Source organism: Silene latifolia, unplaced genomic scaffold, assembly GCF_048544455.1.
Source record: "Silene latifolia isolate original U9 population unplaced genomic scaffold, ASM4854445v1 scaffold_20.1, whole genome shotgun sequence".
NCBI classification, from domain to species: Eukaryota; Viridiplantae; Streptophyta; class Magnoliopsida; order Caryophyllales; family Caryophyllaceae; genus Silene; species Silene latifolia.
The window spans coordinates 6,523,790-6,540,268 of NW_027413163.1; the positions used below are offsets into that span (position 1 = coordinate 6,523,790).

Sequence of the window (16,479 nt, forward strand, 5' to 3'; positions counted from 1 at the left end):
GCTCTTAGAAGCCAAATCACGAGTTTTAGACAGGGCCCCACTGAAGACCTCAATGAGGCATGGGTTCGCTTCAAGAGACTAGTCCGCTCAGTTCCCCATCATGGTTTCCCGATCTGGTTTCTAAGCAATCAGTTTTATAATGGGCTGTATGATGATCATAGAGCTTTGCTTGATTCTTCTGCAAATGGGAGGTTTCAAAACAACACTACTGATGCCAATGCTTGGAAATTGATTGATGAGATAGCTACTCACACTGCTGAGTATGGTAACCCCAGAGGTAATACAAGAGAGGGAAGTTCATATGGTGCCGTTGCAGCTCAGTTAGAGGCATTGACTGCACAAATTGCAGAGCTAAAGACTACCCAGTCTTTGGGAAATCAGCAGACAGTTCATGCCATGACCCAGCAGGAAACACCTTGTGAGCGATGTGGTTTTGCAGGATATGGTCCAGTCGAGTGCATGAGTCCCTTGGAGCAGGTTCACGCCTTCCAGTCCTTCAAACAAGGTACACCATACTCCAATTTTTACAATGAGAGGACTAGGGAGCATCCTAATTTCTCTTATCGAAGTCAGAATGTTCTTAACCCAACTCCACCACCGCCACAAGGTCCGAATCAGACATATACTATTCCTCAGAATCGGGGAAATCAACCACAAGGTGGTTATCAGAGGAACAATCAAGGAGGTCAACAACATCAAAACAATGACCTATCTGACATAAAGGCCATGCTTCAACAACAGATGGCAGCCTCACAAAAGCAAGAGGCACTTATCACTCAGTTAATGGCGCATAACAAGATGTTGGACAATCAAATTGCCCAACTTTCCACTTCAAGTAGACAACCAGGTACATTGCCATCTCAGCCTGAGAAGCCACATGACACGGCAAATGCGATTAATCTTCGAAGCGGTCTCACTTATGATGGACCACCTATGCCTAAAGAAAGTGACGATTTCATTATTGAAGAAATAGATGTTAACGCTGAAGCTGAGATAGGCGACCAAGTGACGGCTGATTCGAGCAAGGATGGTCGATCGTCAGATAAATCATGTCGATCGACGGGCATACCATGTCGATCGACGGGGGTCTGTGATGAACCGACAGGGTTTGTTCGGAAGTCAACCAGTGTTGCTGATAAGTCGGTTTCTACTGTTGATAAGTTGACTGGAGAAGTTGTTAAGTCGACTAATATAAATAAAGGGAAGGAGAAAGTTGCTGAGACTCAAATAGCTGTTAAGGTTCCGTTTCCTAACCGACTACGGAATACAAAGATAGAGCAACAGTTTGGTAAGTTCATGGAGGTCGTTAAAAATCTTTAGGTAACTGTTCCATTTACCGAGCTGATCACCCAGGTACCCTCTTACGCTAAGTTTATGAAAGATATTCTAACACGTAAGAGAAATTTTAATGAAATGGAGACAATTGCTTTCACCGAGGAGTGTAGTGCACTCCTACAAAACAAATCTCTACCTAAACTGAAAGACCCGGGTAGTTTCTCAATTCCTTGTACCATTGGCACACATGTGATTGATAAGGCTTTATGTGATTTAGGCGCGAGTGTCAGTGTCATGCCCTATTCAATTTGCGAGAAATTGAATATGGGTAACCTCAAAGTCACTAGTGTGACTCTTCAAATGGCCGATAGATCATTAAAGCGACCCCTAAGTGTTTTAGAGGATGTCCCTGTTAGGATAGGTAAATTATTTATACCTGTTGATTTTCTTGTTTTATACATGGCTGAGGACACCCAGATTCCTATTATTTTGGGTAGGCCATTTTTACACACCGCATGGGCTATCATTGATGTCAAGCGGGGACGCCTGACCCTCGAGGTGGGAGATGATACAGTAACCTTTACCCTGGCTAGAACATTGGCTAAGCCTATGATAGAGGATACTTGTTATGCTATCGATGTTATTGATGAGTCTATGTTTGATTTTTGGTCGGTTTCCCAGATTGGGGACCCGCTAGAGGCTTTGATCGTTCTTGATGATTTTGCAGAGGATGTACAGGTCGATTACGCGACGATGAATGCTGCTTTGAAAGGTAGGGAGTTCACTATTGAGAAAGGTGAGACGGTAAATGCGATAATGAAAACCTCTTATGCTGTTGAGGTAAAGAAACCGGAGCTCAAACCTCTCCCCTCCCACCTTAAGTATGATTTTCTCGATCACCATGAACAGTATCCAGTTATTGTTAGTTCCAAGCTTGATGATAGCCAACTGGCCGATTTGTTGGGTGTTCTGAGAAAGAATAAGAAGGCTATGGGATACAGTTTAGATGACTTGACAGGTATTAGTCCAGACTTCTGTATGCATCGGATCAACCTGGAGGAGGGTCATAAGCCTTGTGCATAGGGTTAACGCAGGTTGAATCAAAACATGCAGGATGTGGTAAGGAAAGAGGTAATGAAACTTCTTGATGCAGGTATAATTTATTCTATCTCTGACTCTAAGTGGGTGAGCCCAGTTCATGTAGTTCCGAAGAAAGGAGGGAGTACAGTGGTGAAAAATGATAAGAATGAATTAATACCGACTAGAACTGTGACTGGTTGGCGGATGTGCATAGATTATAGACAATTGAATACCGCAACTAAGAAAGATCATTTCCCCTTTCCCTTTATTGACCAGATGTTAGAGAGATTAGCTTCCCATAAATTTTTCTGTTATCTAGATGGATACTCAGGGTTCTTTCAGATCCCTATCCATCCGGATGATCAGGAAAAAATGACTTTTACTTGTTCCTATGGTGTTTATGCATATCGCAGGATGCCATTTTGTTTGTGTAATGCCCCAGATACCTTTCAAAGGTGCATGGTGGGGATATTTTCCGAGTATATAGAGTCTATTATGGAGGTTTTTATGGACGATTTCAGTGTCTATGGGTCTGATTTTTCTTCTTGTTTGTCTAACCTTGATAAGATTTTGCAGAGATGTATTGAGGTTAATCTGGTGTTGAACTGGGAAAAGTGTCATTTTATGGTCAACGAGGGAGTTGTCCTTGGTCACTTAGTTTCTGATAACGGTATACAGGTTGACAGAGCAGAAGTGCAAGTGATTGAGCAATTACCACCTCCTGTTAACGTCAAAGGAGTTAGGAGTTTCCTTGGTCACGCTGGCTTTTATCGCCGGTTCATCAAGGACTTTTATAAAATTGCTAAACCACTTACACGATTGCTAATTAAAGATGTTCCTTTTGAATTTTCTGATGAGTGTCTTTCTGCTTTTAACAGGTTAAAGCGGGCCTTGATCACATCACCGATTATTTAAGCTCCAGATTGGGAGCTGCCATTCGAGATAATGTGTGATGCCAGCGATTATGCAGTTGGCGCGGTGTTAGGCCAAAGGAAAGACAAGGCTTTGAGTGTTATTTACTATGCTAGCCGAACATTGGATGAGACTCAGGTTAATTATGCTACCACTGAAAAGGAGATGCTGGCTGTAGTATATGCACTAGAGAAGTTTAGGTCCTATTTGCTCGGGTCCAAGGTGATTGTTTTTACCGATCATACCGCTTTGAGGCAGCTTCTTGTTAAGAAGGACGCCAAGCCGCGACTATTGAGATGGATACTCCTAATTCAGGAGTTTGACTTGGAGATTCGAGACAAGAAGGGCTCTGAAAACCTTGTTGCTGACCATTTATCTCGACTAGAGCTGCAAAATGAGGGAGATATTCTCCCTATTAACGACTCCTTTCCTGATGATAGTTTGATGGCTATTACTAACGCTGAAAATCCATGGTATGCTGATTATGCTAATTTTATTGTAGGTGATATTTTACCTCCTGACTTGTCTTATTAGTAGAGGAAGCGGTTTCTTCATGATGTGAGGCAGTACTTTTGGGATGATCCTTATTTATTTAAGGAGTAAGCTGACGGTCTTTTTAGACGATGTATACCGCAGTGGGAGACCAAAGCTATCCTGGAAGCTTGCCATTCTTCCTCCTATGGCGGTCACCACGGTCCATCCAGGACCGTGGCTGAGGTACTTCAGTCAGGTTTTTATTGGCCATATATGTTTAAAGATGCTAAGGTTTTTGTTTCAGCTTGTGATGCGTGTCAGAGGACGGGAAACTTATCTAGGAGGCATGAGATGCCTCAAGTTGGCATACTGGAGGTTGAGATTTTCGATGTCTGGGGCATTGATTATCAAGGCCCGTTCCCGTCAAGCAAAGGTAATAGGTACATTCTAGTAGCTGTAGACTACGTGTCCAAGTAGGTGGAGGCCGTTGCTTCGGTCCATTATGATGCAAAAACTTTCATCCAACTTTTCAAGAAGGTTATATTCCCTCGCTTTGGTGTCCCTCGGGTTGTCATCGGTGATGGAGGCATGCATTTTAAAGAAAAACAACTTTCTGCACTTTTGTCTAAGTATGGTGTATCACACCGTCGAGGTTTGGGGTATCACCCTTAAACTAGTGGTCAGGTAGAGGTTTCCAATCGGGAACTTAAAGAGATATTAGCAAAAGTTGTGTCTAAATCACGAAAAGATTAGAGTCTTAAATTGGATGACACTTTATGGGCTTATAGAACTGCTTTTAAGACGCCAATTGGCGCTTCGCCGTATCGGTTAGTCTATGGTAAGTCTTGTCATTTGCCTGTAGAGTTAGAGTATAAAGCTTGCTGGGAAATTCGTGAGCTGAATTTTGATAATAAATTGTGTGGTGAGAAACGTTTATTGCAGCTAGATGAGCTTGAGGAATTTAGGCTGAATGCCTATGACAGTGCCAGAATTTACAAAGAAAAGATAAAAAGATGGCATGACCAGAGGATCATACCGCGTGAGTTCAAAGTTGGGGAGAAAGTGTTGCTGTTTAATTCCCGACTACGCCTTTTTCCTGGTAAGCTGAAGTCCAGGTGGTCTGGCCCCTATACGGTAACATATGTTTCGAAGTTTGGGTCAGTTGAGCTAGAGAACTCCGCAGGGGAAAAATTTAAGGTAAATGGTCACCAGCTGAAGCATTATTATGGCCAAGAGGATTTTATTAGAGTGGTTGAGGTGTTGCACCTCGAACCCGTTACCGATTCTGCTAATTGAGGTAACAAAGGTCGAGCGGGACCATATAAACCAGCGCTGACCGGGAGGCAACCCGGATTTGTAAAAGTTTGTAATTTGCGTGATTTAAATTTATTAACTATTAGTTGAGCGCTAGTTAAATTGATTTAATTAGTGAGTTTAGTTTTTTATTTTTCACGTATTTGCATATTAATTTTTGGAACTTGTTTATTTTATTTTTCGCTTTTCTTAATTTTAGTGAGGGAGACTGAGGGACTTATGCTTTTACAAGTTTTGTCACAGGTTGTTTCAAATTGCCAGCGTTTTGGGTGTTGTCGATCGACGGAGCATCCTAGGTCGATCGACAGAGGAATTCAATTTCGATCGACAGAGCATACCAGGTCGATCGACAGAGGCGTTTAAGTCGATCGACAGAGGAGTTTGCTTCAATAACTAATACCTTGGTTATTTTCACATAGGACGACTATAACATCAACACTATACCAGCCTTTCCTCCTCCATGATTCAAACACAAAAAAAAAAACAATCCTTTAATTCAATGTCAATATTTTTCTAATAATTCATAATCCCTCACCATAATCGTTTCCAATTTCAAATATGCCAAACAAAATTCACCCGGATTTCCCCAATTCGATTGCAATTTCCGAATTAGGGTTAGGGGTTTTGGAAAATCAGAAATTTATTTGAGATTGTCTGCTGAAATTCAACTGTACCGGTCTTTAATCCTATTTTAATCAAATTTGGATCACCCAATTTCCCCAAATTCGAACTGAATTTTCGATTTAGGGTTAGGGTTTTGACGGATTTTGAAATTTCAGCTGATTTTCGTGTTTGTGATTTACTTGTTGGTGATGGACAACCGAGGAAAAAGGCACAAAGTGAGTATCGATACCAGCCGCGGTGGTCAGGCCGCGCGTGACAGCAGTACTGTCGGGGTTCATGCGGTTCGAACGGGCGGAAACTCGGGTCGTGGTGGTCACACGTCCGTCGCAGGCAGCCGTGAAGCTTCAGGTCAACAAAGTAACAATAGCAGCTGTGACACCCTCACTTATCGCGGAAAAGTAAACACGTAAATTCTACAGAAAAACTGACAGGATATGTTTGTAATAGGTTCATTTGGCTAAAAACCTGTAATTTTTAAAACCTGAACCTGTTATAAAGATATCCAAAAGGGAAGGTGTCAAACATGCAAGGTCCAAAATAAATCTCATGAATGAAACATCGCTAAAGTCGCGAAACAAAGTTATACAAACCAAATATGAGAAAGGGAGACATATGTCCCTAAAATGTATGTGACATAAAAAGGGTTTAAGGGTCACAATGAAATAAAACCAGTCTAGGTCCCAAGGTTACTTTGCTCGCTAGCTCGTCCATGTACCCCATATATGCATCACCTACCTGTCATTCGCATTTTATACAAATACGAAAGCCACAATAAAAAGGGGGAGTAACTCCGAGTTCTCCCAGCCACGAAATGTCATAATTAATATAACATGTAAACATAAGAATATGAATACGAATCACACAATGCCTTAGCATATAGATGCTAGACAATCGTGCTTATCATGTGAACAACAATATAACAACACATAGTCCTAGCATGTGAATACTAGACCGACTCAAGCTACACTATCATGTGAGTCAAATAACACACGGGAATCCAAACTCTATCAACCATAGCCGGCTTGCATCTCACCTTCTATGATTCATAGAATCATCATACAAGAAAGGGCAATATATCAAAGACAGGCATAAGTTCTTAGCACCGTCAATAGTCACTCAGAATCCTCGAGTCTATACCACGAGGTAGGGAAGGTAATCGAACCGGTATCTTGACTCAGAGGTTCTATCAAAACATGGCCAAGACACAACACAACCCTAGCCTAAAATCTGCGCAGACCTAGACATGCGGATACACACCACCGCACCCAAGACCCACAATTTTTTAAAACAAAGTGAGTACCCTAAGGAGTCCACCAAAGGGTTGGCTAGTACTTAAGCTGACCACTTACTCTCAAAATAAGTAACGAGGTCATGCCCCAACTTGGATATAAACCCACCAAGTCAGGAACACAAAGGCTATTAAGCAGTGAACATATACTCGTCAGAGACTATAAAGACCTATCTATGATGAAGGCCGAAATACTCACCTAGGACCTAGTCCCAGCTAGTCCCAGCTTGAATACTTTAGCCCACACCACACAAGACAAGTAAGACACCCACTTAACCATAAGAGGGCAAAGAGTCCAACTTACCAACATAAATGCTAACATTCTATCATGTGAAAGGCTATATAAATGTCTATTCAGCAGACAATCCAACAATATCCTCAATATCAATAATAATCCAAATTCCAGCTAACCGTTAATCTCATAATTCATGAGAACAAGCTAAAATGGCAAAGAGGCAACAAGACTCAAGTATAAGGCAACCAATTCATCCAACAACCAACATGTGAAATGATAATTACAAATATCAAGGCATAACATAAAACATCCAATCTCACCTCAAAGACAAACCCTCGACCCGAGTCCCGCGACGGGTCATCGGTCAAATCGAGGCTGACTGGTTTAAACCTAGCTTGACCAAACTCGTTCGGTCAATCTGGCCCAGCTCAGAGTCTTGGCCTACTTTGGCCCAAATTACAAAATTTATCACAATATCATTCTCATGCTATTTCCAATCTCTATCATGTGAGAAACGAAAGTAACACATTATCAATTACTTAAACACTCAACAAACAACAAGCACAACATCAACTACTAATGTGACATTAATTCGTCGAGTAACTCGGAATAGTTACCTTAAGCTAGCAAAGAGACAAGCAATAAACTTGAGAAAGCTTCTAAAACCCAAAATTACTCTTCATCTTCAACCACATATGAGTCACCTAAAATAATTATGTGAAAGGACGATATTAACGAATTATCGTTATATAAAATATGAGACGGAAATTAATTTAAGTATATTTTAAATAAACCAAACTAGCGTCAAAACAATTTATAGATACGGCCCAAACTCGCGACTTAGCCAGGCCACTGCCTAGGCCACGGCCAGGCCACTGCCTAGGCCACGGCCAGGCCACAGCCAGGCCACAGCTAGGCCAACCTTATAAAAGTCACTCTCGTCCCAAAAATTAATTCAATCTCAACTCTCTACCCCATCTCTCTCATTACTCCGTCCTATAAAATAATACTCCATAGTAACCAGATTTCCATCTCAATTTCAATATCGATATTGTCAAAAGTTCAATAATGAACCATGCTCAACACTTAGAGTAAGACTCTAAGCTACTCATCCACAAGTCAAGGTCAAAGAAAACGACAATTAAAATACAATATTTTTTTGCCTCCTAGTTTTACCATACCAATATTTCTATCAAACCGTTCCATCTTACGGTCCTTTATAAAGAAATAGCCAACATAATAATACTGACCACAAAAATAAATCGTGTGTCTAATATAAAATCCTTCAACCTGCAAACATGGATCCCCAAAGTCAAACATCAATTTCCTCAAACCTCTTAGTTAATCACCAGGCCAAATACTTATTTTACAAACAAATCACAAGACTCCCGTGAACCACTTAATTTTGAATACGAAAAATAGTTAGCACATATTTCATATAACCCCGAACAATAGTATTAATAATAGGATCGGTAGAATCGTGTTACCTTAAACGCCCCTTATTCTTCGAATAAATGGTCCACAAGGCACGAGCCTCACCCCGGGTCTTCGAATCCTTCATAAAAGGGCAAGAAAACGGAATAAAGAAGCTAAAAGACGACACTTTTATAAGACGGCGAAAGACGAAACCACTACAAAAAGGAGACTTTCTTACCTTAAAAGGAGGAGGAAAGAAAGGGGAAGAGAATGGTACAAAAATTACGGAATTTGATCGAGAAATGGGCCGGGATCTGAGGTTGAATGTCGACTGAAATTGAGTTTTGAAGGTTCTGTTTGATGATTTTTTTTTGTTATGTTTGCAGATCGTTCCAAAGGAAGGAAAATGAAGGGGGTACTGGGTAAGGACGGGATGTAGTGTAGTAATAATAATAATGAGACACCAGCTAGCTTGCTAGCTACTAATTATACGTACGTTTCTTCATCGTTAAGTAATTTCGCTCGTTTTTAAAACCGCCTCGAGTTAATAAAATCGGTTTTTAGTAAAAGTTTCAGTAATAAAACGGAATTAATAATAAATAAATTTAATGAGTGAAAATAAAATAAACTCAGCTAGTTAACTAAAATAATACGAAATTAGCTCGAATCGGAATTATTAGAGATTTTAACTAAATTAGCGGCTTTTAAAGATATTTGCTAATTTAGCGGAACAAACTCGAACTAACTTCAATAAACTTGAACTAACTTTAAATAAACTTATTATTGATTATTAAATTTAACGTAACGAATTATAATGAAATTAATTAATTAGCTGAGAAAATAAATATATAAATCGTTAAATGATGTAATTAAATTCAAAATAGCAATTAAAAGAATTTTATCCAACTTAATAAAATACGGGGTGTTACAATCACCCCATCTTTTAAAAAGTTTCGTCCTCGAAACTTGAAAGTATAAATGGAAGGTTATGAAAATAAAACTGAAATTGGAATCGGTAACCAAAACATTTTAAAGGTTATTTATCGTAAGAATCAAAATTCTTTCAAAAGTTTCAAATAAAATTTTCCGACAGAACCAGACTCTCATCAGAGGAACGGAAGTGTCCTCGTTACGTATTCAAGAATATCTCATTCCAAATCAAAGATAAGGTCAAAAAGTAAATCATTTGAATAAGTCAAAAACCAAAATACCTTCAAAAACATTAATGAAGAGTTTTCAAAAATATAAGTCTCATTCATGGAACGGAAATGCTCTTGTCGTGCACACAAGAACGCTAACTTTCCAAGTCAGAGACAAATTTAAAACAAAAACTATTCGCCGACAAGCGTAGAACAAGTTATCAACGTTTCCAATAACTAGTTCTAACATCCGATCAACGTTAAAATCAAAACAAGAGAGAGGTAATCTACTCAAATTTTCTTTTGCAAAAAGCCAAAATAGAAATAAAGGTTTCACCTTTAAACTAAAAGGGGAGTTAAATTCCGGAAATATAATATTAAACTTTGACAAAGAAGTCATAAATAGATCAAGGTTAACAGAAATTGGATAAAATTTAAAGAAATCTCGGGTTTAGTGATTAAAATCATGATAAAGAAGTCTATACTCAAGGAACGAATATGGAATTAAATCAAATTTTCATTTTCAAAACTTTAAAAATAGGTTAGGTTTGCAGAAGTGACATAAACTTTTAAGAATGAATCGAAACTGGTAGCTTGAAAGTTTAGAAGTTGTACAAAAAGGAAAGTAACTTAGATAGCATAAAAACCAAGTATGTTAAGAGAGCTCAAACTTAACCAACAAGAGAGCTATAATGACTTTCATAGGGTAAAAATTGAAGTCAAGATTACAAGGATGTCAAAGATAGAGTTTCACAAGATACGGATATCAAACTTAAAGGAGGAGCAAGATGAAGCGAGGAAAGGAGGTATGAACGGTAACGCTTATGATCGAGGAGAAAGGGAATTTAGACAACAAAGAAACTTAAGCAACATGTCAGGGTGTGAGACTAAAAGAGTCGAATCATAAAGATAACTAGTTAACAACCAGTAAGAGATATTAGAATTAGGGAGGTATTCAAGACAAGGAAATAACGAGTAAACCTTTATACTTAAGAATCAAATCCAACCAAGGTATGAACGAAAGGGAGGAAAACGATTGATGGTACGAAAGAAAATTTTAAGGCTTAATCCATACGCTTCCTAAAACTTAAGGTTCTCTCTAACAAGGTCACGCCTATTAGGGTATTGTACCTTCATGACAAAACGACCAAATCCCAAACAAAAACAACAAAGCCAAGTTCTATAACTTTAGTAACATAGGCAACTCACTCTTAACACACATAATTCCACCTATCACTTATACTCACATTACCAAGGGGTTAGGTATAAGAATCCCCAAGTACGTCTCACCACACTACCTAAGTCCTTCCAATATCACAACTTCTCAAAACCGGGGTTATTGGTCAACCAGAAACAACTCCACAAGCCAAATTATCCAACCAAGGTTAACACCCCACAAAAGAAAGAGAACTATCTAAAAGGCGTTAAGGGAGGATTAGCAAGGGTGAAAGGACAAGTTGGGAGGATACAAATGTAACTTCCTAGGAAGAAGAATAGAGAGTTTAGAAGAAGGATAGGCACCAAGAGATTAAGAATAAGGCGAGATACAAAAAGAACGAGAAACATCTTCAAGGAAGTAGAAGCATTCTTCAAAGGTTGAACAAATCTTCAATCCTCAAAGAATAGGCACTAAATCTTGATCTTCGTAAAATATAAGTGTCCTTTCAATGGAACGGAGATACTCTTGGCGATCACTCAAGAACATCAATATTCCAATTCAAAGACATAAAAATACATTTTTACACCAACAAATGATAAAACTAATTATCAGACGTCTCCAATAACAAGCTTTAACACTAATTGACGTTAAAACCAGTGAAAAACATTAAAATATTTTCAAAACCTTTAGTTCAAATTTTTTTTATAATAAGGGTAATAACTCCATTAGCTATAGATAAGCTCACGGTCATTGATCCAAGAACGCAACAATTATTAAATGACAATCAACAAACAGGTTAGTACCTAACAAAGAGCAAACACAAAGAGACTACAACATAAGGTCCTAAGTCTACCCATCTTACCCATCTCTCAAGTTTATTATTTCAAGGTCAAGTTATTTATATTGGGGTGCACAAACGTGCGTCGGGAGCAAATATGCTCTGATACCAACTGTGACACCCTCACTTATCGCGGAAAAGTAAACACGTAAATTCTACAGAAAAACTGACAGGATATGTTTGTAATAGGTTCATTTGGGTAAAAACCTGTAATTTTTAAAACCTGAACCTGTTATAAAGATATCCAAAAGGGAAGGTGTCAAACATGCAAGGTCCAAAATAAATCTCATGAATGAAACATCGCTAAAGTCGCGAAACAAAGTTATACAAACAAAATATGAGAAAGGGAGACATATGTCCCTAAAATGTATGTGACATAAAAAGGGTTTAAGGGTCACAATGAAATAAAACCAGTCTAGGTCCCAAGGTTACTTTGCTCGCTAGCTCGTCCATGTACCCCATATATGCATCACCTACCTGTCATTCGCATTTTATACAAATACGAAAGCCACAGTCAGTGGGGAGTAACTCCGAGTTCTCCCAGCCACGAAATGTCATAATTAATATAACATGTAAACATAAGAATATGAATACGAATCACACAATGCCTTAGCATATAGATGCTAGACAATCGTGCTTATCATGTGAACAACAATATAACAACACATAGTCCTAGCATGTGAATACTAGACCGACTCAAGCTACACTATCATGTGAGTCAAATAACACACGGGAATCCAAACTCTATCAACCATAGCCGGCTTGCATCTCACCTTCTATGATTCATAGAATCATCATACAAGAAAGGGCAATATATCAAAGACAGGCATAAGTTCTTAGCACCGTCAATAGTCACTCTGTAACTCGAGTCTATACCACGAGGTAGGGAAGGTAATCGAACCGGTATCTTGACTCAGAGGTTCTATCAAAACATGGCCAAGACACAACACAACCCTAGCCTAAAATCACAAGAGACCTAGACATGCGGATACACACCACCGCACCCAAGACCCACAATTTTTTTAAAACAAAGTGAGTACCCTAAGGAGTCCACCAAAGGGTTGGCTAGTACTTAAGCTGACCACTTACTCTCAAAATAAGTAACGAGGTCATGCCCCAACTTGGATATAAACCCACCAAGTCAGAACACAAAGGCTATTAGCGGTGAACATATACTCGTCAGAGACTATAAAGACCTATCTATGATGAAGGCCGAAATACTCACCTAGGACCTAGTCCCAGCTAGTCCCAGCTTGAATACTTTAGCCCACACCACACAAGACAAGTAAGACACCCACTTAACCATAAGAGGGCAAAGAGTCCAACTTACCAACATAAATGCTAACATTCTATCATGTGAAAGGCTATATAAATGTCTATTCAGCAGACAATCCAACAATATCCTCAATATCAATAATAATCCAAATTCCAGCTAACCGTTAATCTCATAATTCATGAGAACAAGCTAAAATGGCAAAGAGGCAACAAGACTCAAGTATAAGGCAACCAATTCATCCAACAACCAACATGTGAAATGATAATTACAAATATCAAGGCATAACATAAAACATCCAATCTCACCTCAAAGACAAACCCTCGACCCGAGTCCCGCGACGGGTCATCGGTCAAATCGAGGCTGACTGGTTTAAACCTAGCTTGACCAAACTCGTTCGGTCAATCTGGCCCAGCTCAGAGTCTTGGCCTACTTTGGCCCAAATTACAAAATTTATCACAATATCATTCTCATGCTATTTCCAATCTCTATCATGTGAGAAACGAAAGTAACACATTATCAATTACTTAAACACTCAACAAACAACAAGCACAACATCAACTACTAATGTGACATTAATTCGTCGAGTAACTCGGAATAGTTACCTTAAGCTAGCAAAGAGACAAGCAATAAACTTGAGAAAGCTTCTAAAACCCAAAATTACTCTTCATCTTCAACCACATATGAGTCACCTAAAATAATTATGTGAAAGGACGATATTAACGAATTATCGTTATATAAAATATGAGACGGAAATTAATTTAAGTATATTTTAAATAAACCAAACTAGCGTCAAAACAATTTATAGATACGGCCCAAACTCGCGACTTAGCCAGGCCACTGCCTAGGCCACGGCCAGGCCACTGCCTAGGCCACGGCCAGGCCACAGCCAGGCCACAGCTAGGCCAACCTTATAAAAGTCACTCTCGTCCCAAAAATTAATTCAATCTCAACTCTCTACCCCATCTCTCTCATTACTCCGTCCTATAAAATAATACTCCATAGTAACCAGATTTCCATCTCAATTTCAATATCGATATTGTCAAAAGTTCAATAATGAACCATGCTCAACACTTAGAGTAAGACTCTAAGCTACTCATCCACAAGTCAAGGTCAAAGAAAACGACAATTAAAATACAATATTTTTTTGCCTCCTAGTTTTACCATACCAATATTTCTATCAAACCGTTCCATCTTACGGTCCTTTATAAAGAAATAGCCAACATAATAATACTGACCACAAAAATAAATCGTGTGTCTAATATAAAATCCTTCAACCTGCAAACATGGATCCCCAAAGTCAAACATCAATTTCCTCAAACCTCTTAGTTAATCACCAGGCCAAATACTTATTTTACAAACAAATCACAAGACCTGTGAACCACTTAATTTTGAATACGAAAAATAGTTAGCACATATTTCATATAACCCCGAACAATAGTATTAATAATAGGATCGGTAGAATCGTGTTACCTTAAACGCCCCTTATTCTTCGAATAAATGGTCCACAAGGCACGAGCCTCACCCCGGGTCTTCGAATCCTTCATAAAGGGCAAGAAAACGGAATAAAGAAGCTAAAAGATGACACTTTTATAAGACGGCGAAAGACAAAACCACTACAAAAAGGAGACTTTCTTACCTTAAAAGGAGGAGGAAGGAAAGGGGAAGAGAATGGTACAAAAATTACGGAATTTGATCGAGAAATGGGCCGGGATCTGAGGTTGAATGTCGACTGAAATTGAGTTTTGAAGGTTCTGTTTGATGATTTTTTTTTGTTATGTTTGCAGATCGTTCCAAAGGAAGGAAAATGAAGGGGGTACTGGGTAAGGACGGGATGTAGTGTAGTAATAATAATAATAATAATAATAATAATAATAATGAGACACCAGCTAGCTTGCTAGCTACTAATTATACGTACGTTTCTTCATCGTTAAGTAATTTCGCTCGTTTTTAAAACCGCCTCGAGTTAATAAAATCGGTTTTTAGTAAAAGTTTCAGTAATAAAACGGAATTAATAATAAATAAATTTAATGAGTGAAAATAAAATAAACTCAGCTAGTTAACTAAAATAATACGAAATTAGCTCGAATCGGAATTATTAGAGATTTTAACTAAATTAGCGGCTTTTAAAGATATTTGCTAATTTAGCGGAACAAACTCGAACTAACTTCAATAAACTTGAACTAACTTTAAATAAACTTATTATTGATTATTAAATTTAACGTAACGAATTATAATGAAATTAATTAATTAGCTGAGAAAATAAATATATAAATCGTTAAATGATGTAATTAAATTCAAAATAGCAATTAAAAGAATTTTATCCAACTTAATAAAATACGGGGTGTTACAGCAGCGGTAATGGTAATGTGGAGCAGTCAGGTACATGGATGATACCGCGCGCAGAAATCAATGGAGTTGACGGGTTTCCCAATATCTCATTTGCCTCAAAGGACCAGCGCGACAGGGACATTAGGCAGTCACGGATCGACCAGTCTCTTTTCGCTTACTACATGACACGGTTGTCGCAACCCTGTCAAAGATAGAACCAACGGGTCTCAACTGAATGTAGCAGAGGCAGTCGGGTATCGAATCCACAGGGAGATGGGAATCCTATAGTCAACTAGGTCTGTCGAAAGTAACCAAAATGGGGGGTTTGTTTGTTTGTTTTCTAAAAACTATGAGTAAAGGAGAGAATAAAAGAGACGAGAGAGAAATAAAATAGAGATGAACAAGAAAGAAAGGTACTAGGATTGTCGGTTCACCATGGCTTCTAAAGTCCAGACTAAATCGTAAATGCCCTAAATTCAATCTGTGGGTGATAAACGTCACCTTTCGGTCCTTAGTTCGCCCTAGGCAATACTAGTTTAGCTTTCGCCCTAGCTAGTATAAATCCTAATGAAACACTGCAGAACTACCCCTTTTTCAATCTTTCGATCTAGGAGAAGAGGATATCGAGACAGTTAATTGAGTGCGTCGACTCAAACAATTAAAAGATATTAAAGCAGCAGATGCATACAAATAGACTACGGGTATTCTAATTAAATCGCCCTTCCTACGCCATGGCTACCCTAAATCCTAGCAAAACGATTAGCTATTCATGATCGAAATGAGGAACAATAATAGCGAAGCAAATGACAATAGATAACATGATAAATGAAACTGAACTGAAATTATACTAATTGATGCGTGTCTTTTATATGATGTTTTACATCCCATTTTACACGCATTTCAGAGCTCATTCTTGTAGTTTATGCTACATTTCTCCCTATTCCCGTCTACTTCCGTGTTTTGTACATTATTGCAGAAATGTGAAGAATTCAACGGGAAAATCGAGCTAAATCCGTCCCCGAGTAATCTGCATTGCAAATGACGCGAAGGAATCACTTAAGGAACGAGCTTGGTGCGCAATTCAAGGCCCAAAAGACAAGTCCACGAGTTTTAAGAAGTCA

At 38.7% G+C, this 16,479-nt stretch overlaps 2 long non-coding RNA genes and 1 other non-coding gene across 4 annotated transcripts; all 3 read right to left on the minus strand.

Moving 5' to 3' along the window:
* Window positions 1–107, minus strand: LOC141638563 (small nucleolar RNA R71). Its single transcript, XR_012542111.1, has one exon. It is a non-coding gene; the product is annotated as a small nucleolar RNA R71 (small nucleolar RNA).
* Window positions 108–6,203: 6,096 nt separating this feature from the next.
* Window positions 6,204–8,310, minus strand: LOC141638438 (uncharacterized). Its single transcript, XR_012542090.1, has 2 exons — window positions 7,820–8,310; window positions 6,204–6,414 (listed from the first exon to the last, which is right to left on the minus strand). It is a non-coding gene; the product is annotated as an uncharacterized LOC141638438 (long non-coding RNA).
* A 3,724-nt stretch (window positions 8,311–12,034) lies between these two features.
* On the minus strand, window positions 12,035–14,777 carry LOC141638382 (uncharacterized). 2 transcript variants are annotated; one of them, XR_012542075.1, is made up of 4 exons: window positions 14,667–14,777; window positions 14,501–14,568; window positions 13,633–13,719; window positions 12,035–12,231 (listed from the first exon to the last, which is right to left on the minus strand). It is a non-coding gene; the product is annotated as an uncharacterized LOC141638382 (long non-coding RNA). The 2 variants fall into 2 exon arrangements; XR_012542074.1 differs by lacking the exon at window positions 14,501–14,568.
* Between the last annotated feature and the right edge of the window lie 1,702 nt (window positions 14,778–16,479).